A 24,208-nucleotide genomic window follows, 5' to 3' on the forward strand; every position below is an offset into this window, starting at 1 on the left:
CCGATCACTGGGAGTTTACCCGACAGTCCCCGATCACTGGGAGTTTATCCGATAGTCCCCGATCACTGGGAGTATTTCCGACAGTCCCCGATCACTGGGAGTATTTCCGACAGTCCCCTATCACTGGGAGTATTTCCGACAGTCCCCGATCACTGGGAGTTTATCCGACAGTCCCCGATCACTGGGAGTTTATCCGGAGAGGCCCCGATCACTGGGAGTTTATCCGACAGTCTCTGATTACTGGGAGATTATCCGACGGTCCCAGATCACTGGGAGTTTATCCGACATATCCCCGATCACTGGGAGTTTATCCGACAGTCCCAATTCACTGGGAGTTTATCCCAGAGTCCCCGATCACTGGGAGTTTATCCGGAGACTCCCCGATCACTGGGAGTTTATCCGACAGTCTCCGATCACTGGGAGTTTATCCGACTGTCCCCGTTCACTGGGAGTTTATCCGACAGTCCCCGATCACTGGGAGTTTATCCGACAGTGCCCGATCACTGGGAGTTTATCCGACAGTCCCCGATCACTGGGAGTTTATCCGACAGTCCCCGATCACTGGGAGCTTATCCGACAGTCCCCGATCACTGGGAGTTTATCCGACAGTCCCCGATCACTGGGAGTTTATCCGACAGTCCCCGATCACTGGGAGTTTAGCCGACAGTCCCCGATCCCTGGGAGTTTATCCGACAGTCCCCGATCACTGGGAGTTTATCCGACAGTCTCCGTTCACTGGGACTTTATCCGACAGTCCCCGCTCACTGGGAGTTTATCCGACATTCCCCGATCACTGGGAGTTTATCCGACAGTCCGCGATCACTGGGAGCTTATCCGACAGTCCCCGATCACTGGGAGTTTATCCGACAGTCCCCGATCACTGGGAGTTTATCCGACAGTCCCCGATCACTGGGAGTTAATCCGACAGTCCCCGATCACTGGGAGTTTATCCGGAGATTCCCCGATCACTGGGAGATTATCCGACAGTCCCCAATCACTGGGAGTTTATCCGACAGTTCCCGACCACTGGGAGTTAATCCGGAGAGTCCCCGATCACTGGGAGTTTATCCGACAGTCCCCGATCACTGGGAGTTTATCCGACAGTCCCCGATCACTGGGAGTTTATCCGACAGTCCCCGTACTGGGAGTTTATCCTAATGTCCCCGATCACTGGGAGATTATCCGACAATCCCCGATCCCTGGGAGTTGATCCGACAGTCCCCGATCCCTGGGAATTTATCCGACAGTCCCCGATCACTGGGAGTTTATCCGACAGTCCCCGATCACTGGGAGTTTATCCGACAGTCCCCGATCACTGGGAGTTTATCCGACAGTCCCCGATCACTGGGAGATTATCCGGAGAGTTCCCGATCACTGGGAGTTTATCCGGAGAGTCCCCGATCACTGGGAGTTTATCCGACAGTCCCCGATCACTGGGAATTTATCCGACAGTCCCCGATCACTGGGAGTTTATCCGATAGTCCCCGATCACTGGGAGTTTATCTGACAGTCCCCGATCACTGGGAGTTTATCCGGAGAGTCCCCATTCACTGGGAGTGTATCCGACAGTCCCCGATCACTGGGAGTTAATCCGACAGGCCCCAATCACTGGGAGTTAATCCGACAGTCCCCGATCACTGGGAGTTTATCCGACAGTCCCAGATCACTGGGAGTTTATCCGACAGTCCCCGATCACTGGGAGTTTATCCGACAGTCCCAGATCACTGGGAGTTTATCCGACAGTCCCCGATCACTGGAGTTTATCCGACAGTCCCCGACCACTGGGAGTTTATCCGACAGTCCCCGATCACTGGGAGATTATCCGACATTCCCCGATCACTGGGAGTTTATCCGACAGTCCCCGATCACTGGGAGTTTATCCGACAGTCCCCGATCACTGGGAGTTTATCCGACAGTCCCCGATCACTGGGAGTTTATCCGACAGTCCCCGATCACTGGGAGTTTATCCGACAGTCCCCGATCACTGCGAGTTTATCCGGCAGTCCCCGATCACTGGGAGTTTATCCGACAGTCACCGATCACTGGGAGTTTATCCCACAGTCCCCGATCACTGGGAGTTTATCCGACAGTCTCTGATCACTGGGAGTTTATCCGACAGTCCCCGATCACTGGGAGTATATCCGACAGTCCCCGATCACTGGGAGTTTATCCGATGTCCCCGATCACTGGGACTTTATCCGACAGTCCCCGATCGCTGGGAGTTTATCCGACAGTCCCCGATCACTGGGAGTTTATCCGACAGTCCCCGATCACTGGGAGTTTATCCGACAGTCCCCGATCACTGGGAGTTTATCCGACAGTCCCCGATCACTCGGAGTTTATCCGGAGAGTCCCCGATCACTGGGAGTTTATCCGACAGTCCCCGATCACTGGGAGTTTATCCGACAGTCCCCGATCACTGGGAGTTTATCCGGAGAGGCCCCGATCACTGGGAGTTTATCCGACAGTCCCCGATCACTGGGAGTTTATCCGGAGAGTCCCCGATCACTGGGAGTTTATCCGACAGTCCCCGATCACTGGGAGTTTATCCGACGGTCCCCGATCACTGGGATTTTATCCGACAGTCCCCGATCACTGGGAGTTTATCCAACGGTCCCCGATCACTGGGAGTTTATCCGACATATCCCCGATCACTGGGAGTTTATCCGACAGTCCCAATTCACTGGGATTTTATCCCACAGTGCCCGATCACTGGGAGTTTATCCGACAGTCCCCGATCACTGGGAGTTTATCCGACAGTCCCCGATCACTGGGAGTTTATCCGGATAGTCACCGATCACTGGGAGTTTATCCGACAGTCCCCGATCACTGGGAGTTTATCCGACAGTCCCCAATCACTGGGAGTTTATCCGACAGTCCCCGATCACTGGGAGTTTATCCCACAGTCCCCGATCACTGGGAGTTTATCCGACATTCCCCTATCACCGGGAGTTTATCCGACAGTCCCCGATCACTGTGAGTTTATCCGACACTCCCCGAGCACTGGGAGTTTATCCGGAGAGTCCCCGATCACTGGGAGTTTATCCGACAGTCCCCGATCACTGGGAGTTTATCCGACAGTCCCCGAGCACTGGGAGCTTATCCGACATATCCCCGATCACTGGGAGTTTATCCGACAGTCCCAATTCACTGGGATTTTATCCCACAGTGCCCGATCACTGGGAGTTTATCCGACAGTCCCCGATCACTGGGAGTTTATCCGACAGTCCCCGAGCACTGGGAGCTTATCCGACAGTCCCCGATCACTGAGAGTTTATTCGACAGTCCCCGGTCACTGTGAGTTTATCCGACAGTCCCCGATCACTGGAAGTATATCCGACAGTCCCCGATCACTGGGAGTTTATCCGACAGTTCCCGATCACTGGGAGTTTATCCGACAGTCCCCGATCACTGGGAGTTTATCCGGAGAGTCCCCAATCACTGGGAGTTTATCCGACAGTCCCCGATCACTGGGAGTTTATCTGACAGTCCCCGATCACTGGGAGTTTATCCGACAGTCCCCGATCACTGGGAGTTTATCCGGCAGTCCCCGATCACTGGGAGTTTATCCGACAGTCACCGATCACTGGGAGTTTATCCCACAGTCCCCGATCACTGGGAGATTATCCGACATTCCCCGATCACTGGGAGTTTATCCGACAGTCCCCGATCACTGGGAGTTTATCCGACAGTCCCCGATCACTGGGAGTTTATCCGACAGTCCCCGATCACTGGGAGTTTATCCGACAGTCCCCAATCACTGGGAGTTTATCCGACAGTCCCCGATCACTGGGAGTATATCCGGCAGTCCCCGATCACTGGGAGTTTATCCGACAGTCACCGATCACTGGGAGTTTATCCCACAGTCCCCGATCACTGGGAGTTTATCCGACAGTCTCTGATCACTGGGAGTTTATCCGACAGTCCCCGATCACTGGGAGTTTATCCGACAGTCCCCGATCACTGGGAGTTTATCCGATGTCCCCGATCACTGGGAGTTTATCCGACAGTCCCCGATCACTGGGAGTTTATCCGACAGTCCCCGATCACTGGGAGTTTATCCGACAGTCCCCGATCACTGGGAGTTTATCCGACAGTCCCCGATCACTGGGAGTTTATCCGACAGTCCCCGATCACTCGGAGTTTATCCGGAGAGTCCCCGATCACTGGGAGTTTATCCGACAGTCCCCGATCACTGGGAGTTTATCCGACAGTCCCCGATCACTGGGAGTTTATCCGACAGTCCCCGATCACTGGGAGTTTATCCGACAGTCCCCGATCACTGGGAGTTTATCCGACAGTCCCCGATCACTGGGAGTTTATCCGGCAGTCCCCGATCACTGGGAGTTTATCCGACAGTCCCCGATCACTGGGAGTTTATCGCACAGTCCCCGATCACTGGGAGTTTATCCGACAGTCTCTGATCACTGTGAGTTTATCCGACAGTCCCCGATCACTGGGAGTTTATCAGAGAGTCCCCGGTCACTGGGAGTTTATCCGACAGTCCCCGATCACTGGGAGTTTATCCGACAGTCCCCGATCACTGGGAGTTTATCCGACAGTCCCCGATCACTGGGAGTTTATCCGACAGTCCCCGATCACTGGGAGTTTATCCGGATAGTCCCCGATCACTGGGAGTTTATCCGACAGTCCCCGATCACTGGGAGTTTATCCGACAGTCCCCGATCACTGGGAGTTTATCCGGAGAGGCCCCGATCACTGGGAGTTTATCCGACAGACCCCGATCACTGGGAGATTATCCGGAGAGTCCCCGATCACTGGTAGTTTATCCGACAGTCCCCGATCACTGGGAGTTTATCCGACAGTCCCCGATCACTGGGAGTTTATCCGACGGTCCCCGATCACTGGGAGTTTATCCGACAGTCCCCGATCACTGGGAGTTTATCCGACGGTCCCCGATCACTGGGAGTTTATCCGACATATCCCCGATCACTGGGAGTTTATCCGACAGTCCCAATTCACTGGGATTTTATCCCACAGTGCCCGATCACTGGGAGTTTATCCGACAGTTCCCGATCACTGGGAGTTTATCCGACAGTCCCCGATCACTGAGAGTTCATCCGGAGAGTCACCGAACACTGGGAGTTTATCCGACTGTCCCCGATCACTGGGAGTTTCTCCGACAGTCCCCAATCACTGGGAGTTTATCCGACAGTCCCAGATCACTGGGAGTTTATCCCACAGTCCCCGATCACTGGGAGTTTATCCGACATTCCCCTATCACCGGGAGTTTATCCGACAGTCCCCGATCCCTGGGAGTTTATCCGACACTCCCCGAGCACTGGGAGTTTATCCGGAGAGTCCCGATCACTGGGAGTTTATCCGACAGTCCCCGATCACTGGGAGTTTATCCGACAGTCCCCGAGCACTGGGAGCCTATCCGACAGTCCCCGATCACTGGGAGTTTATCCGACAGTCCCCGGTCACTGTGAGTTTATCCGACAGTCCCCGATCACTGGAAGTATATCCGACAGTCCCCGATCACTGGAAGTTTATCCGACAGTCCCCGATCACTGGGAGTTTATCCGACAGTCCCCGATCACTGGGAGTTTATCCGGAGAGTCCCCAATCACTGGGAGTTTATCAGACAGTCCCCAATCACTGGGAGTATTTCCGACAGTCCCCGATCACTGGGAGTTTATCCGACAGTCCCCGATCACTGGGAGTTTATCCGACAGTCCCCGATCACTGGGAGTATTTCCGACAGTCCCCGATCACTGGGAGTTTTTCCGACAGTCCCCGATCACTGGGAGTATTTCCGACAGTCCCCGATCACTGGGAGTATTTCCGACAGTCCCCGATCACTGGGAGTTTATCCGACAGTCCCCGATCACTGGGAGTTTATCCGACAGTCCCCGATCACTGGGAGTTTATCCGACAGTCCCCGATCACTCGGAGTTTATCCGGAGAGTCCCCGATCACTGGGAGTTTATCCGACAGTCCCCGATCACTGGGAGTTTATCCGACAGTCCCCGATCACTGGGAGTTTATCCGGAGAGGCCCCGATCACTGGGAGTTTATCCGACAGTCCCCGATCACTGGGAGTTTATCCGGAGAGTCCCCGATCACTGGGAGTTTATCCGACAGTCCCCGATCACTGGGAGTTTATCCGACGGTCCCCGATCACTGGGAGTTTATCCGACAGTCCCCGATCACTGGGAGTTTATCCAACGGTCCCCGATCACTGGGAGTTTATCCGACATATCCCCGATCACTGGGAGTTTATCCGACAGTCCCAATTCACTGGGATTTTATCCCACAGTGCCCGATCACTGGGAGTTTATCCGACAGTCCCCGATCACTGGGAGTTTATCCGACAGTCCCCGATCACTGGGAGTTTATCCGGAGAGTCACCGATCACTGGGAGTTTATCCGACAGTCCCCGATCACTGGGAGTTTATCTGACAGCCCCAATCACTGGGAGTTTATCAGACAGTCCCCGATCACTGGGAGTATTTCCGACAGTCCCCGATCACTGGGAGTTTACCCGACAGTCCCCGATCACTGGGAGTTTATCAGATAGTCCCCGATCACTGGGAGTATTTCCGACAGTCCCCGATCACTGGGAGTATTTCCGACAGTCCCCTATCACTGGGAGTATTTCCGACAGTCCCCGATCACTGGGAGTTTATCCGACAGTCCCCGATCACTGGGAGTTTATCCGGAGAGGCCCCGATCACTGGGAGTTTATCCGACAGTCTCTGATTACTGGGAGATTATCCGACGGTCCCAGATCACTGGGAGTTTATCCGACATATCCCCGATCACTGGGAGTTTATCCGACAGTCCCAATTCACTGGGAGTTTATCCCAGAGTCCCCGATCACTGGGAGTTTATCCGGAGACTCCCCGATCACTGGGAGTTTATCCGACAGTCTCCAATCACTGGGAGTTTATCCGACTGTCCCCGTTCACTGGGAGTTTATCCGACAGTCCCCGATCACTGGGAGTTTATCCGACAGTGCCCGATCACTGGGAGTTTATCCGACAGTCCCCGATCACTGGGAGTTTATCCGACAGTCCCCGATCACTGGGAGCTTATCCGACAGTCCCCGATCACTGGGAGTTTATCCGACAGTCCCCGATCACTGGGAGTTTATCCGACAGTCCCCGATCACTGGGAGTTTAGCCGACAGTCCCCGATCCCTGGGAGTTTATCCGACAGTCCCCGATCACTGGGAGTTTATCCGACAGTCTCCGTTCACTGGGACTTTATCCGACAGTCCCCGCTCACTGGGAGTTTATCCGACATTCCCCGATCACTGGGAGTTTATCCGACAGTCCGCGATCACTGGGAGCTTATCCGACAGTCCCCGATCACTGGGAGTTTATCCGACAGTCCCCGATCACTGGGAGTTTATCCGACAGTCCCCGATCACTGGGAGTTAATCCGACAGTCCCCGATCACTGGGAGTTTATCCGGAGATTCCCCGATCACTGGGAGATTATCCGACAGTCCCCAATCACTGGGAGTTTATCCGACAGTCCCCGTACTGGGAGTTTATCCTAATGTCCCCGATCACTGGGAGATTATCCGACAATCCCCGATCCCTGGGAGTTGATCCGACAGTCCCCGATCCCTGGGAATTTATCCGACAGTCCCCGATCACTGGGAGTTTATCCGACAGTCCCCGATCACTGGGAGTTTATCCGACAGTCCCCGATCACTGGGAGTTTATCCGACAGTCCCCGATCACTGGGAGATTATCCGGAGAGTTCCCGATCACTGGGAGTTTATCCGGAGAGTCCCCGATCACTGGGAGTTTATCCGACAGTCCCCGATCACTGGGAATTTATCCGACAGTCCCCGATCACTGGGAGTTTATCCGATAGTCCCCGATCACTGGGAGTTTATCTGACAGTCCCCGATCACTGGGAGTTTATCCGGAGAGTCCCCATTCACTGGGAGTGTATCCGACAGTCCCCGATCACTGGGAGTTAATCCGACAGGCCCCAATCACTGGGAGTTAATCCGACAGTCCCCGATCACTGGGAGTTTATCCGACAGTCCCAGATCACTGGGAGTTTATCCGACAGTCCCCGATCACTGGGAATTTATCCGACAGTCCCCGACCACTGGGAGTTTATCCGACGGTCCACGATCACTGGGAGATTATCCGACATTCCCCGATCACTGGGAGTTTATCCGACAGTCCCCGATCACTGGGAGCTTATCCGACAGTCCCCGATCACTGGGAGTTTATCCGACAGTCCCCGATCACTGGGAGTTTATCCGACAGTCCCCGGTCACTGTGAGTTTATCCGACAGTCCCCGATCACTGGAAGTATATCCGACAGTCCCCGATCACTGGGAGTTTATCCGACAGTCCCCGATCACTGGGAGTTTATCCGACAGTCCCCGATCAATGGGAGTTTATCCGGAGAGTCCGCAATCACTGGGAGTTTATCCGACAGTCCCCGATCACTGGGAGTTTATCCGACAGTCCCCGATCACTGGGAGTTTATCCGACAGTCCCCGATCACTGGGAGTTTATCCGGCAGTCCCCGATCACTGGGAGTTTATCCGACAGTCACCGATCACTGGGAGTTTATCCCACAGTCCCCGATCACTGGGAGTTTATCCGACAGTCTCTGATCACTGGGAGTTTATCTGACAGTCCCCGATCACTGGGAGTTTATCCGACAGTCCCCGATCACTGGGAGTTTATCCGATGTCCCCGATCACTGGGAGTTTATCCGACAGTCCCCGATCACTGGGAGTTTATCCGACAGTCCCCGATCACTGGGAGTTTATCCGACAGTCCCCGATCACTGGGAGTTTATCCGACAGTCCCCGATCACTGGGAGTTTATCCGACAGTCCCCGATCACTCGGAGTTTTTCCGGAGAGTCCCCGATCACTGGGAGTTTATCCGACAGTCCCCGATCACTGGGAGTTTATCCGACAGTCCCCGATCACTGGGAGTTTATCCGGAGAGGCCCCGATCACTGGGAGTTTATCCGACAGTCCCCGATCACTGGGAGTTTATCCGGAGAGTCCCCGATCACTGGGAGTTTATCCGACAGTCCCCGATCACTGGGAGTTTATCCGACAGTCCCCGATCACTGGGAGTTTATCCGGAGAGGCCCCGATCACTGGGAGTTTATCCGACGGTCCCCGATCACTGGGAGTTTATCCGGAGAGTCCCCGATCACTGGGAGTTTATCCGACAGTCCCCGATCACTGGGAGTTTATCCGACAGTCCCCGATCACTGGGAGTTTATCCGACAGTCCCCGATCACTGGGAGTTTATCCGACAGTCCCCGATCACTGGGAGTTTATCCGACAGTCCCCGATCACTCGGAGTTTATCCGGAGAGTCCCCGATCACTGGGAGTTTATCCGACAGTCCCCGATCACTGGGAGTTTATCCGACAGTCCCCGATCACTGGGAGTTTATCCGACAGTCCCCGATCACTGGGAGTTTATCCGACAGTCCCCGATCACTGGGAGTTTATCCGACAGTCCCCGATCACTGGGAGTTTATCCGGCAGTCCCCGATCACTGGGAGTTTATCCGACAGTCCCCGATCACTGGGAGTTTATCGCACAGTCCCCGATCACTGGGAGTTTATCCGACAGTCTCTGATCACTGTGAGTTTATCCGACAGTCCCCGATCACTGGGAGTTTATCAGAGAGTCCCCGGTCACTGGGAGTTTATCCGACAGTCCCCGATCACTGGGAGTTTATCCGACAGTCCCCGATCACTGGGAGTTTATCCGACAGTCCCCGATCACTGGGAGTTTATCCGACAGTCCCCGATCACTGGGAGTTTATCCGGATAGTCCCCGATCACTGGGAGTTTATCCGACAGTCCCCGATCACTGGGAGTTTATCCGACAGTCCCCGATCACTGGGAGTTTATCCGGAGAGGCCCCGATCACTGGGAGTTTATCCGACAGACCCCGATCACTGGGAGATTATCCGGAGAGTCCCCGATCACTGGTAGTTTATCCGACAGTCCCCGATCACTGGGAGTTTATCCGACAGTCCCCGATCACTGGGAGTTTATCCGACGGTCCCCGATCACTGGGAGTTTATCCGACAGTCCCCGATCACTGGGAGTTTATCCGACGGTCCCCGATCACTGGGAGTTTATCCGACATATCCCCGATCACTGGGAGTTTATCCGACAGTCCCAATTCACTGGGATTTTATCCCACAGTGCCCGATCACTGGGAGTTTATCCGACAGTTCCCGATCACTGGGAGTTTATCCGACAGTCCCCGATCACTGAGAGTTCATCCGGAGAGTCACCGAACACTGGGAGTTTATCCGACTGTCCCCGATCACTGGGAGTTTCTCCGACAGTCCCCAATCACTGGGAGTTTATCCGACAGTCCCAGATCACTGGGAGTTTATCCCACAGTCCCCGATCACTGGGAGTTTATCCGACATTCCCCTATCACCGGGAGTTTATCCGACAGTCCCCGATCCCTGGGAGTTTATCCGACACTCCCCGAGCACTGGGAGTTTATCCGGAGAGTCCCGATCACTGGGAGTTTATCCGACAGTCCCCGATCACTGGGAGTTTATCCGACAGTCCCCGAGCACTGGGAGCCTATCCGACAGTCCCCGATCACTGGGAGTTTATCCGACAGTCCCCGGTCACTGTGAGTTTATCCGACAGTCCCCGATCACTGGAAGTATATCCGACAGTCCCCGATCACTGGAAGTTTATCCGACAGTCCCCGATCACTGGGAGTTTATCCGACAGTCCCCGATCACTGGGAGTTTATCCGGAGAGTCCCCAATCACTGGGAGTTTATCAGACAGTCCCCAATCACTGGGAGTATTTCCGACAGTCCCCGATCACTGGGAGTTTATCCGACAGTCCCCGATCACTGGGAGTTTATCCGACAGTCCCCGATCACTGGGAGTATTTCCGACAGTCCCCGATCACTGGGAGTTTTTCCGACAGTCCCCGATCACTGGGAGTATTTCCGACAGTCCCCGATCACTGGGAGTATTTCCGACAGTCCCCGATCACTGGGAGTTTATCCGACAGTCCCCGATCACTGGGAGTTTATCCGACAGTCCCCGATCACTGGGAGTTTATCCGACAGTCCCCGATCACTCGGAGTTTATCCGGAGAGTCCCCGATCACTGGGAGTTTATCCGACAGTCCCCGATCACTGGGAGTTTATCCGGAGAGGCCCCGATCACTGGGAGTTTATCCGACAGTCCCCGATCACTGGGAGTTTATCCGGAGAGTCCCCGATCACTGGGAGTTTATCCGACAGTCCCCGATCACTGGGAGTTTATCCGACGGTCCCCGATCACTGGGAGTTTATCCGACAGTCCCCGATCACTGGGAGTTTATCCAACGGTCCCCGATCACTGGGAGTTTATCCGACATATCCCCGATCACTGGGAGTTTATCCGACAGTCCCAATTCACTGGGATTTTATCCCACAGTGCCCGATCACTGGGAGTTTATCCGACAGTCCCCGATCACTGGGAGTTTATCCGACAGTCCCCGATCACTGGGAGTTTATCCGGAGAGTCACCGATCACTGGGAGTTTATCCGACAGTCCCCGATCACTGGGAGTTTATCTGACAGCCCCAATCACTGGGAGTTTATCAGACAGTCCCCGATCACTGGGAGTATTTCCGACAGTCCCCGATCACTGGGAGTTTACCCGACAGTCCCCGATCACTGGGAGTTTATCAGATAGTCCCCGATCACTGGGAGTATTTCCGACAGTCCCCGATCACTGGGAGTATTTCCGACAGTCCCCTATCACTGGGAGTATTTCCGACAGTCCCCGATCACTGGGAGTTTATCCGACAGTCCCCGATCACTGGGAGTTTATCCGGAGAGGCCCCGATCACTGGGAGTTTATCCGACAGTCTCTGATTACTGGGAGATTATCCGACGGTCCCAGATCACTGGGAGTTTATCCGACATATCCCCGATCACTGGGAGTTTATCCGACAGTCCCAATTCACTGGGAGTTTATCCCAGAGTCCCCGATCACTGGGAGTTTATCCGGAGACTCCCCGATCACTGGGAGTTTATCCGACAGTCTCCAATCACTGGGAGTTTATCCGACTGTCCCCGTTCACTGGGAGTTTATCCGACAGTCCCCGATCACTGGGAGTTTATCCGACAGTGCCCGATCACTGGGAGTTTATCCGACAGTCCCCGATCACTGGGAGTTTATCCGACAGTCCCCGATCACTGGGAGCTTATCCGACAGTCCCCGATCACTGGGAGTTTATCCGACAGTCCCCGATCACTGGGAGTTTATCCGACAGTCCCCGATCACTGGGAGTTTAGCCGACAGTCCCCGATCCCTGGGAGTTTATCCGACAGTCCCCGATCACTGGGAGTTTATCCGACAGTCTCCGTTCACTGGGACTTTATCCGACAGTCCCCGCTCACTGGGAGTTTATCCGACATTCCCCGATCACTGGGAGTTTATCCGACAGTCCGCGATCACTGGGAGCTTATCCGACAGTCCCCGATCACTGGGAGTTTATCCGACAGTCCCCGATCACTGGGAGTTTATCCGACAGTCCCCGATCACTGGGAGTTAATCCGACAGTCCCCGATCACTGGGAGTTTATCCGGAGATTCCCCGATCACTGGGAGATTATCCGACAGTCCCCAATCACTGGGAGTTTATCCGACAGTCCCCGTACTGGGAGTTTATCCTAATGTCCCCGATCACTGGGAGATTATCCGACAATCCCCGATCCCTGGGAGTTGATCCGACAGTCCCCGATCCCTGGGAATTTATCCGACAGTCCCCGATCACTGGGAGTTTATCCGACAGTCCCCGATCACTGGGAGTTTATCCGACAGTCCCCGATCACTGGGAGTTTATCCGACAGTCCCCGATCACTGGGAGATTATCCGGAGAGTTCCCGATCACTGGGAGTTTATCCGGAGAGTCCCCGATCACTGGGAGTTTATCCGACAGTCCCCGATCACTGGGAATTTATCCGACAGTCCCCGATCACTGGGAGTTTATCCGATAGTCCCCGATCACTGGGAGTTTATCTGACAGTCCCCGATCACTGGGAGTTTATCCGGAGAGTCCCCATTCACTGGGAGTGTATCCGACAGTCCCCGATCACTGGGAGTTAATCCGACAGGCCCCAATCACTGGGAGTTAATCCGACAGTCCCCGATCACTGGGAGTTTATCCGACAGTCCCAGATCACTGGGAGTTTATCCGACAGTCCCCGATCACTGGGAATTTATCCGACAGTCCCCGACCACTGGGAGTTTATCCGACGGTCCACGATCACTGGGAGATTATCCGACATTCCCCGATCACTGGGAGTTTATCCGACAGTCCCCGATCACTGGGAGCTTATCCGACAGTCCCCGATCACTGGGAGTTTATCCGACAGTCCCCGATCACTGGGAGTTTATCCGACAGTCCCCGGTCACTGTGAGTTTATCCGACAGTCCCCGATCACTGGAAGTATATCCGACAGTCCCCGATCACTGGGAGTTTATCCGACAGTCCCCGATCACTGGGAGTTTATCCGACAGTCCCCGATCAATGGGAGTTTATCCGGAGAGTCCGCAATCACTGGGAGTTTATCCGACAGTCCCCGATCACTGGGAGTTTATCCGACAGTCCCCGATCACTGGGAGTTTATCCGACAGTCCCCGATCACTGGGAGTTTATCCGGCAGTCCCCGATCACTGGGAGTTTATCCGACAGTCACCGATCACTGGGAGTTTATCCCACAGTCCCCGATCACTGGGAGTTTATCCGACAGTCTCTGATCACTGGGAGTTTATCTGACAGTCCCCGATCACTGGGAGTTTATCCGACAGTCCCCGATCACTGGGAGTTTATCCGATGTCCCCGATCACTGGGAGTTTATCCGACAGTCCCCGATCACTGGGAGTTTATCCGACAGTCCCCGATCACTGGGAGTTTATCCGACAGTCCCCGATCACTGGGAGTTTATCCGACAGTCCCCGATCACTGGGAGTTTATCCGACAGTCCCCGATCACTCGGAGTTTTTCCGGAGAGTCCCCGATCACTGGGAGTTTATCCGACAGTCCCCGATCACTGGGAGTTTATCCGACAGTCCCCGATCACTGGGAGTTTATCCGGAGAGGCCCCGATCACTGGGAGTTTATCCGACAGTCCCCGATCACTGGGAGTTTATCCGGAGAGTCCCCGATCACTGGGAGTTTATCCGACAGTCCCCGATCACTGGGAGTTTATCCGACGGTCCCCGATCACTGGGAGTTTATCCGACAGTCCCTGATCACTGGGAGTTTATCCGACGGTCCCCGATCACTGGGAGTTTATCCGACATATCCCCGATCACTGGGAGTTTATCCGACAGTCCCAATTCACTGGGATTTTATCCCACAGTGCCCGGTCACTGGGAGTTTATCCGACAGTCCCCGATCACTGGGAGTTTATCCGACAGTCCCCGATCACTGGGAGTTTATCCGGAGAGTCACCGTTCACTGGGAGTTTATCCGACAGTCCCCGATCACTGGGAGTTTATCCGACAGTCCCCAATCACTGGGAGTTTATCCGACAGTCCCCGATCACTGGGAGTTTATCCCACAGTCCCCGATCACTGGGTTTTTTTCCGACATTCCCCTATCACCGGGAGTTTATCCGACAGTCCCCGATCTCTGGGAGTTTATCCGACACTCCCCGAGCACTGGGAGTTTATCCGGAGAGTCCCCGATCAGTGGGAGTTTATCCGACAGTCCCCGATCACTGGGAGTTTATCCGACAGTCCCCGAGCACTGGGAGCTTATCCGACAGTCCCCGATCACTGGGAGTTTATCCGACAGTCCCCGATCACTGGGAGTTTATCCGACAGTCCCCGATCACTGGGAGTTTATCCGACAGTCCCCGATCACTGGGAGTATTTCCGACAGTCCCCGATCACTGGGAGTATTTCCGACAGTCCCCGATCACTGGGAGTATTTCCGACAGTCCCCGATCACTGGGAGTTTATCCGACAGTCCCCGATCACTGGGAGTTTATCCGACAGTCCCCGATCACTGGGAGTTTATCCGACAGTCCCCGATCACTGGGAGTTTATCCGGAGAGGCCCCGATCACTGGGAGTTTATCCGACAGTCTCTGATTACTGGGAGATTATCCGACGGTCCCCGATCACTGGGAGTTTATCCGACATATCCCCGATCACTGGGAGTTTATCCCACAGTCCCCGATCACTGGGAGTTTATCCGGAGACTCCCCGATCACTGGGAGTTTATCCGACAGTCCCCGATCACTGGGAGTTTATCCGACAGTCCCCGTTCACTGGGAGTTTATCCGACAGTCCCCGATCACTGGGAGTTTATCCGACAGTCCCCGATCACTGGGAGTTTATCCGACAGTCCCCGATCACTGGGAGTTTATCCGACAGTCCCCGATCACTGGGAGTATTTCCGACAGTCCCCGATCACTGGGAGTTTATCCGACAGTCCCCGATCACTGGGAGTTTATCCGACTGTCCCCGATCACTGGGAGTTTATCCGACAGTCCCCGATCACTGGGAGTTTATCCGACAGTCCCCGATTCCTGGGAGTTTTTCCGACAGTCCCCGATCACTGGGAGTTTATCCGACAGTCCCCGTTCACTGGGACTTTATCCGACAGTCCCCGCTCACTGGGAGTTTATCCGACATTCCCCGATCACTGGGAGTTTATCCGACAGTCCCCGATCACTGGGAGCTTATCCGACAGTCCCCGATCACTGGGAGTTTATCCGACAGTCCCCGATCACTGGGAGTTTATCCGACAGTCCCCGATCACTGGGAGTTAATCCGACAGTCCCCGATCACTGGGAGTTTATCCGGAGAGTCCCCGATCACTGGGAGATTATCCGACAGTCCCCAATCACTGGGAGATTATCCGACAGTTCCCGACCACTGGGAGTTAATCCGGAGAGTCCCCGATCACTGGGAGTTTATCCGACAGTCCCCGATCACTGGGAGTTTATCCGACAGTCCCCGATCACTGGGAGTTTATCCGACAGTCCCCGATCACTGGGAGTTTATCCTAATGTCCCCGATCACTGGGAGATTATCCGACAATCCCCGATCCCTGGGAGTTGATCCGACAGTCCCCGATCCCTGGGAATTTATCCGACAGTCCCCGATCACTGGGAGTTTATCCGGAGAGTCCCCGATCACTGGGAGGTTATCCGACAGTCCCCGATCAGTGGGAGTATTTCCGACAGTCCCCGATCACTGGGAGTTTATCCGACAGTCCCCGATCCCTGGGAGTTTATCAGACAGTCCCCGATCACTGGGAGTTTATCCGACAGTCCCCGATCACTGGGAGTTGATCCGACAGTCCCCGATCACTGGGAGTTTATCCGACTGTCCCCGATCTCTGGGAGTTTATCCGACAGTCCCCGATCACTGGGAGTTTATCCGACAGTTCCCGATCACTGGGAGTTTATCCGACAGTCCCCGATCACTGGGAGTTTATCCGACAGTCCCCGATCACTGGGAGTATTTCAGACAGTCCCCAATCACTGGGAGTATTTCCGACAGTCCCCGATCACTGGGAGTATTTCCGACAGTCCCCGATCACTGGGAGTTTATCCGACAGTCCCCGATCACTGGGAGTTTATCCGACAGTCCCCGATCACTGGGAGTTTATCCGACAGTCCCCGATCACTGGGAGTTTATCCGGAGAGGCCCCGATCACTGGGAGTTTATCCGACAGTCTCTGATTACTGGGAGATTATCCGACGGTCCCCGATCACTGGGAGTTTATCCGACATATCCCCGATCACTGGGAGTTTATCCGACAGTCCCAATTCACTGGGAGTTTATCCCACAGTCCCCGATCACTGGGAGTTTATCCGGAGACTCCCCGATCACTGGGAGTTTATCCGACAGTCCCCAATCACTGGGAGTTTATCCGACAGTCCCCGTTCACTGGGAGTTTATCCGACAGTCCCCGATCACTGGGAGTTTATCCGACAGTCCCCGATCACTGGGAGTTTATCCGACAGTCCCCTATCACTGGGAGTTTATCCGACAGTCCCCGATCACTGGGAGTTTATCCGACAGTCCCCGATCACTGGGAGTTTATCCGACAGTCCCCGATCACTGGGAGTTTATCCGACAGTCCCCGATCACTGGGAGTTTATCCGACAGTCCCCGATCCCTGGGAGTTTATCCGACAGTCCCCGATCACTGGGAGTTTATCCGACAGTCCCCGTTCACTGGGACTTTATCCGACAGTCCCCGCTCACTGGGAGTTTATCCGACATTCCCCGATCACTGGGAGTTTATCCGACAGTCCCCGATCACTGGGAGCTTATCCGACAGTCCCCGATCACTGGGAGTTTATCCGACAGTCCCCGATCACTGGGAGTTTATCCGACAGTCCCCGATCACTGGCAGTTAATCCGACAGTCCCCGATCACTGGGAGTTTATCCGGAGAGTCCCCGATCACTGGGAGATTATCCGACAGTCCCCAATCACTGGGAGTTTATCCGACAGTTCCCGACCACTGGGAGTTAATCCGGACAGTCCCCGATCACTGGGAGTTTATCCGACAGTCCCCGATCACTGGGAGTTTATCCGACAGTCCCCGATCACTGGGAGTTTATCCGACAGTCCCCGATCACTGGGAGTTTATCCTAATGTCCCCGATCACTGGGAGATTATCCGACAATCCCCGATCCCTGGGAGTTGATCCGACAGTCCCCGATCCCTGGGAATTTATCCGACAGTCCCCGATCACTGGGAGTTTATCCGACAGTCCCCGATCACTGGGAGTTTATCCGACAGTCCCCGATCACTGGGAGTTTATCCGACAGTCCCCGATCACTGGGAGTTTATCCGGAGAGTCCCCGATCACTGGGAGTTTATCCGGAGTGTCCCCGATCACTGGGAGTTTATCCGACAGTCCCCGATCACTGGGAATTTATCCGACAGTCCCCGATCACTGGGAGTTTATCCGATAGTCCCCGATCACTGGGAGTTTATCTGACAGTCCCCGATCACTGGGAGTTTATCCGGAGAGTCCCCGTTCACTGGGAGTGTATCCGGCAGTCCCCGATCACTGGGAGTTAATCCGACAGTCCCCGATCACTGGGAGTTAATCCGACAGTCCCCGATCACTGGGAGTTTATCCGACAGTCCCAGATCACTGGGAGTTTATCCGACAGTCCCCGATCACTGGAGTTTATCCGACAGTCCCCGACCACTGGGAGTTTATCTGACAGTCCCCGATCACTGGGAGATTATCCGACATTCCCCGATCACTGGGAGTTTATCCGACAGTCCCCGATCACTGGGAGTTTATCCGACAGTCCCCGATGACTGGGAGTTTATCCGACAGTCCCCGATCACTGGGAGTTTATCCGACAGTCCCCGATCACTGGGAGTTTATCCGACAGTCCCCGATCACTGGGAGTTTATCCGGCAGTCCCCGATCACTGGGAGTTTATCCGACAGTCACCGATCACTGGGAGTTTATCCCACAGTCCCCGATCACTGGGAGTTTATCCGACAGTCTCTGATCACTGGGAGTTTATCCGACAGTCCCCGATCACTGGGAGTTTATCCGACAGTCCCCGATCACTGGGAGTTTATCCGATGTCCCCGATCACTGGGAGTTTATCCGACAGTCCCCGATCGCTGGGAGTTTATCCGACAGTCCCCGATCACTGGGAGTTTATCCGACAGTCCCCGATCACTGGGAGTTTATCCGACAGTCCCCGATCACTGGGAGTTTATCCGACAGTCCCCGATCACTCGGAGTTTATCCGGAGAGTCCCCGATCACTGGGAGTTTATCCGACAGTCCCCGATCACTGGGAGTTTATCCGACAGTCCCCGATCACTGGGAGTTTATCCGGAGAGTCCCCATTCACTGGGAGTTTATCCGACAGTCCCCGATCACTGGGAGTTTATCCGGAGAGTCCCCGATCACTGGGAGTTTATCCGACGGTCCCCGATCACTGGGAGTTTATCCGACGTTCCCCGATCACTGGGAGTTTATCCGACAGTCCCCGATCACTGGGAGTTTATCCAACGGTCCCCGATCACTGGGAGTTTATCTGACATATCCCCGATCACTGGGAGTTTATCCGACTGTCCCAATTCACTGGGAATTTATCCCACAGTGCCCGATCAGTGGGAGTTTATCCGACAGTCCCCGATCACTGGGAGTTTATCCGACAGTCCCCGATCACTGGGAGTTTATCCGGAGAGTCACCGATCACTGGGAGTTTATCCGACAGTCCCCGATAACTGGGAGTTTATCCGACAGTCCCCGATCACTGGGAGTTTATCCCACAGTCCCCGATCACTGGGAGTTTATCCGGAGACTCCCCGATCACTGGGAGTTTATCCGACAGTCTCTGATTACTGGGAGATTATCCGACGGTCCCCGATCACTGGGAGTTTATCCGACATATCCCCGATCACTGGGAGTTTATCCGACAGTCCCAATTCACTGGGAGTTTATTCCACAGTCCCCGATCACTGGGAGTTTATCCGGAGACTCCCCGATCACTGGGAGTTTATCCGACAGTCCCCGATCACTGGGAGTTTATCCGACAGTCCCCTATCACTGGGAGTTTATCCGACAGTCCCCGATCACTGGGAGTTTATCCGACAGTCCCCGATCACTGGGAGTTTATCCGACAGTCCCCGATCACTGGGAGTTTATCCGACAGTCCCCGATCACTGGGAGTTTATCCGACAGTCCCCGATCCCTGGGAGTTTATCCGACAGTCCCCGATCACTGGGAGTTTATCCGACAGTCCCCGTTCACTGGGACTTTATCCGACAGTCCCCGCTCACTGGGAGTTTATCCGACATTCCCCGATCACTGGGAGTTTATCCGACAGTCCCCGATCACTGGGAGCTTATCCGACAGTCCCCGATCACTGGGAGTTTATCCGACAGTCCCCGATCACTGGGAGTTTATCCGACAGTCCCCGATCACTGGGAGTTAATCCGACAGTCCCCGATCACTGGGAGTTTATCCGGAGAGTCCCCGATCACTGGGAGATTATCCGACAGTCCCCAATCACTGGGAGTTTATCCGACAGTTCCCGACCACTGGGAGTTAATCCGGACAGTCCCCGATCACTGGGAGTTTATCCGACAGTCCCCGATCACTGGGAGTTTATCCGACAGTCCCCGATCACTGGGAGTTTATCCGACAGTCCCCGATCACTGGGAGTTTATCCTAATGTCCCCGATCACTGGGAGATTGTCCGACAATCCCCGATCCCTGGGAGTTGATCCGACAGTCCCCGATCCCTGGGAATTTATCCGACAGTCCCCGATCACTGGGAGTTTATCCGACAGTCCCCGATCACTGGGAGTTTATCCGACAGTCCCCGATCACTGGGAGTTTATCCGACAGTCCCCGATCACTGGGAGTTTATCCGGAGAGTCCCCGATCACTGGGAGTTTATCCGGAGTGTCCCCGATCACTGGGAGTTTATCCGACAGTCCCCGATCACTGGGAATTTATCCGACAGTCCCCGATCACTGGGAGTTTATCCGATAGTCCCCGATCACTGGGAGTTTATCTGACAGTCCCCGATCACTGGGAGTTTATCCGGAGAGTCCCCGTTCACTGGGAGTGTATCCGACAGTCCCCGATCACTGGGAGTTAATCCGACAGTCCCCGATCACTGGGAGTTAATCCGACAGTCCCCGATCACTGGGAGTTTATCCGACAGTCCCAGATCACTGGGCGTTTATCCGACAGTCCCCGATCACTGGAGTTTATCCGACAGTCCCCGACCACTGGGAGTTTATCTGACAGTCCCCGATCACTGGGAGATTATCCGACATTCCCCGATCACTGGGAGTTTATCCGACAGTCCCCGATCACTGGGAGTTTATCCGACAGTCCCCGATGACTGGGAGTTTATCCGACAGTCCCCGATCACTGGGAGTTTATCCGACAGTCCCCGATCACTGGGAGTTTATCCGACAGTCCCCGATCACTGGGAGTTTATCCGGCAGTCCCCGATCACTGGGAGTTTAACCGACAGTCACCGATCACTGGGAGTTTATCCCACAGTCCCCGATCACTGGGAGTTTATCCGACAGTCTCTGATCACTGGGAGTTTATCCGACAGTCCCCGATCACTGGGAGTTTATCCGACAGTCCCCGATCACTGGGAGTTTATCCGATGTCCCCGATCACTGGGAGTTTATCCGACAGTCCCCGATCGCTGGGAGTTTATCCGACAGTCCCCGATCACTGGGAGTTTATCCGACAGTCCCCGATCACTGGGAGTTTATCCGACAGTCCCCGATCACTGGGAGTTTATCCGACAGTCCCCGATCACTCGGAGTTTATCCGGAGAGTCCCCGATCACTGGGAGTTTATCCGACAGTCCCCGATCACTGGGAGTTTATCCGACAGTCCCCGCTCACTGGGAGTTTATCCGGAGAGGCCCCGATCACTGGGAGTTTATCCGACAGTCCCCGATCACTGGGAGTTTATCCGACGGTCCCCGATCACTGTGAGTTTATCCGACAGTCCCCGATCACTGGGAGTTTATCCAACGGTCCCCGATCACTGGGAGTTTATCTGACATATCCCCGATCACTGGGAGTTTATCCGACTGTCCCAATTCACTGGGAATTTATCCCACAGTGCCCGATCACTGGGAGTTTATCCGACAGTCCCCGATCACTGGGAGTTTATCCGACAGTCCCCGATCACTGGGAGTTTATCCGGAGAGTCACCGATCACTGGGAGTTTATCCGACAGTCCCCGATAACTGGGAGTTTATCCGACAGTCCCCGATCACTGGGAGTTTATCCCACAGTCCCCGATCACTGGGAGTTTATCCGGAGACTCCCCGATCACTGGGAGTTTATCCGACAGTCTCTGATTACTGGGAGATTATCCGACGGTCCCCGATCACTGGGAGTTTATCCGACATATCCCCGATCACTGGGAGTTTATCCGACAGTCCCAATTCACTGGGAGTTTATCCCACAGTCCCCGATCACTGGGAGTTTATCCGGAGACTCCCCGATCACTGGGAGTTTATCCGACAGTCCCCGATCACTGGGAGTTTATCCGACAGTCCCCGTTCACTGGGAGTTTATCCGACAGTCCCCGATCACTGGGAGTTTATCCGACAGTCCCCGATCACTGGGAGTTTATCCGACAGTCCCCGATCACTGGGAGTTTATCCGACAGTCCCCGATCACTGGGACTTTATCCGACAGTCCCCGATCACTGGGAGTTTATCCGACAGTCCCCGATCACTGGGAGTTTATCCGACAGTCCCCGATCACTGGGAGTTTAGCCGACAGTCCCCGATCCCTGGGAGTTTATCCGACAGTCCCCGATCACTGGGAGTTTATCCGACAGTCCCCGTTCACTGGGACTTTATCCGACAGTCCCCGCTCACTGGGAGTTTATCCGACATTCCCCGATCACTGGGAGTTTATCCGACAGTCCGCGATCACTGGGAGCTTATCCGACAGTCCCCGATCACTGGGAGTTTATCCGACAGTCCCCGATCACTGGGAGTTTTTCCGACAGTCCCCGATCACTGGGAGTTAATCCGACAGTCCCCGATCACTGGGAGTTTATCCGGAGATTCCCCGATCACTGGGAGATTATCCGACAGTCCCCAATCACTGGGAGTTTATCCGACAGTTCCCGACCACTGGGAGTTAATCCGGAGAGTCCCCGTTCACTGGGAGTTTATCCGACAGTCCCCGATCACTGGGAGTTTATCCGACAGTCCCCGATCACTGGGAGTATATCCGACAGTCCCCGATCACTGGGAGTTTATCCTAATGTCCCCGATCACTGGGAGATTATCCGACAATCCCCGATCCCTGGGAGTTGATCCGACAGTCCCCGATCCATGGGAATTTATCCGACAGTCCCCGATCACTGGGAGTTTATCCGACAGTCCCCGATCACTGGGAGTTTATCCGACAGTCCCCGATCTCTGGGAGTTTATCCGACAGTCCCCGATCACTGGGAGTTTATCCGGAGAGTCCCCGATCACTGGGAGTTTATCCGGAGAGTCCCCGATCACTGGGAGTTTATCCGACAGTCCCCGATCACTGGGAATTTATCCGACGGTCCCCGATCACTGGGAGTTTATCCGACAGTCCCCGATCACTGGGAGTTTATCCAACGGTCCCCGATCACTGGGAGTTTATCCGACATATCCCCGATCACTGGGAGTTTATCCGGAGAGTCCCCGATCACTGGGAGTTTATCCGACAGTCCCCGATCACTGGGAGTTTATCCGACGGTCCCCGATCACTGGGAGTTTATCCGACAGTCCCCGATCACTGGGAGTTTATCCAACGGTCCCCGATCACTGGGAGTTTATCCGACATATCCCTGATCACTGGGAGTTTATCCGACAGTCCTAATTCACTGGGATTTTATCCCACAGTGCCCGATCACTGGGAGTTTATCCGACAGTCCCCGATCACTGGGAGTTTATCCGACAGTCCCCGATCACTGGGAGTTTATCCGGAGAGTCACCGATCACTGGGAGTTTAACTGACAGTCCCCGATCACTGGGAGTTTATCCGACAGTCCCCGATCACTGGGAGTTTATCCGACAGTCCCCGATCACTGGGAGTTTATCCGACAGTCCCCGATCACTGGGAGTTTATCCGACAGTCCCCGATCACTGGGAGTTTATCCCACAGTCCCCGATCACTGGGAGTTTATCCGACATTCCCCTATCACCGGGAGTTTATGCGACAGTCCCCGATCACTGGGAATTTATCCGGAGAGTCCCCGATCACTGGGAGTTCATCCGACAGTCCCCGATCACTGGGAGTTTATCCGACAGTCCCCGAGCACTGGGAGCTTATCCGACAGTCCCCGATCACTGGGAGTTTATCCGACAGTCCCCGGTCACTGTGAGTTTATCCGACAGTCCCCGATCACTGGAAGTATATCCGACAGTCCCCGATCACTGGGAGTTTATCCGACATTCCCCGATCACTGGGAGTTTATCCGACAGTCCCCGATCACTGGGAGTTTATCCGACAGTCCCCGATCACTGGGAGTTTATCAGGCAGTCCCCGATCACTGGGAGTTTATCCGACAGTCACCGATCACTGGGAGTTTATCCCACAGTCCCCGATCAATGGGAGTTTATCCGACAGTCTCTGATCACTGGGAGTTTATCTGACAGTCCCCGATCACTGGGAGTTTATCCGACAGTCCCCGATCACTGGGAGTT

The sequence above is a fragment of the Somniosus microcephalus genome, chromosome 23, assembly GCF_052327205.1.
Source record: "Somniosus microcephalus isolate GS21.2 chromosome 23, FLI_Smic_1.0, whole genome shotgun sequence".
Lineage (NCBI taxonomy): Eukaryota > Metazoa > Chordata > Chondrichthyes > Squaliformes > Somniosidae > Somniosus > Somniosus microcephalus.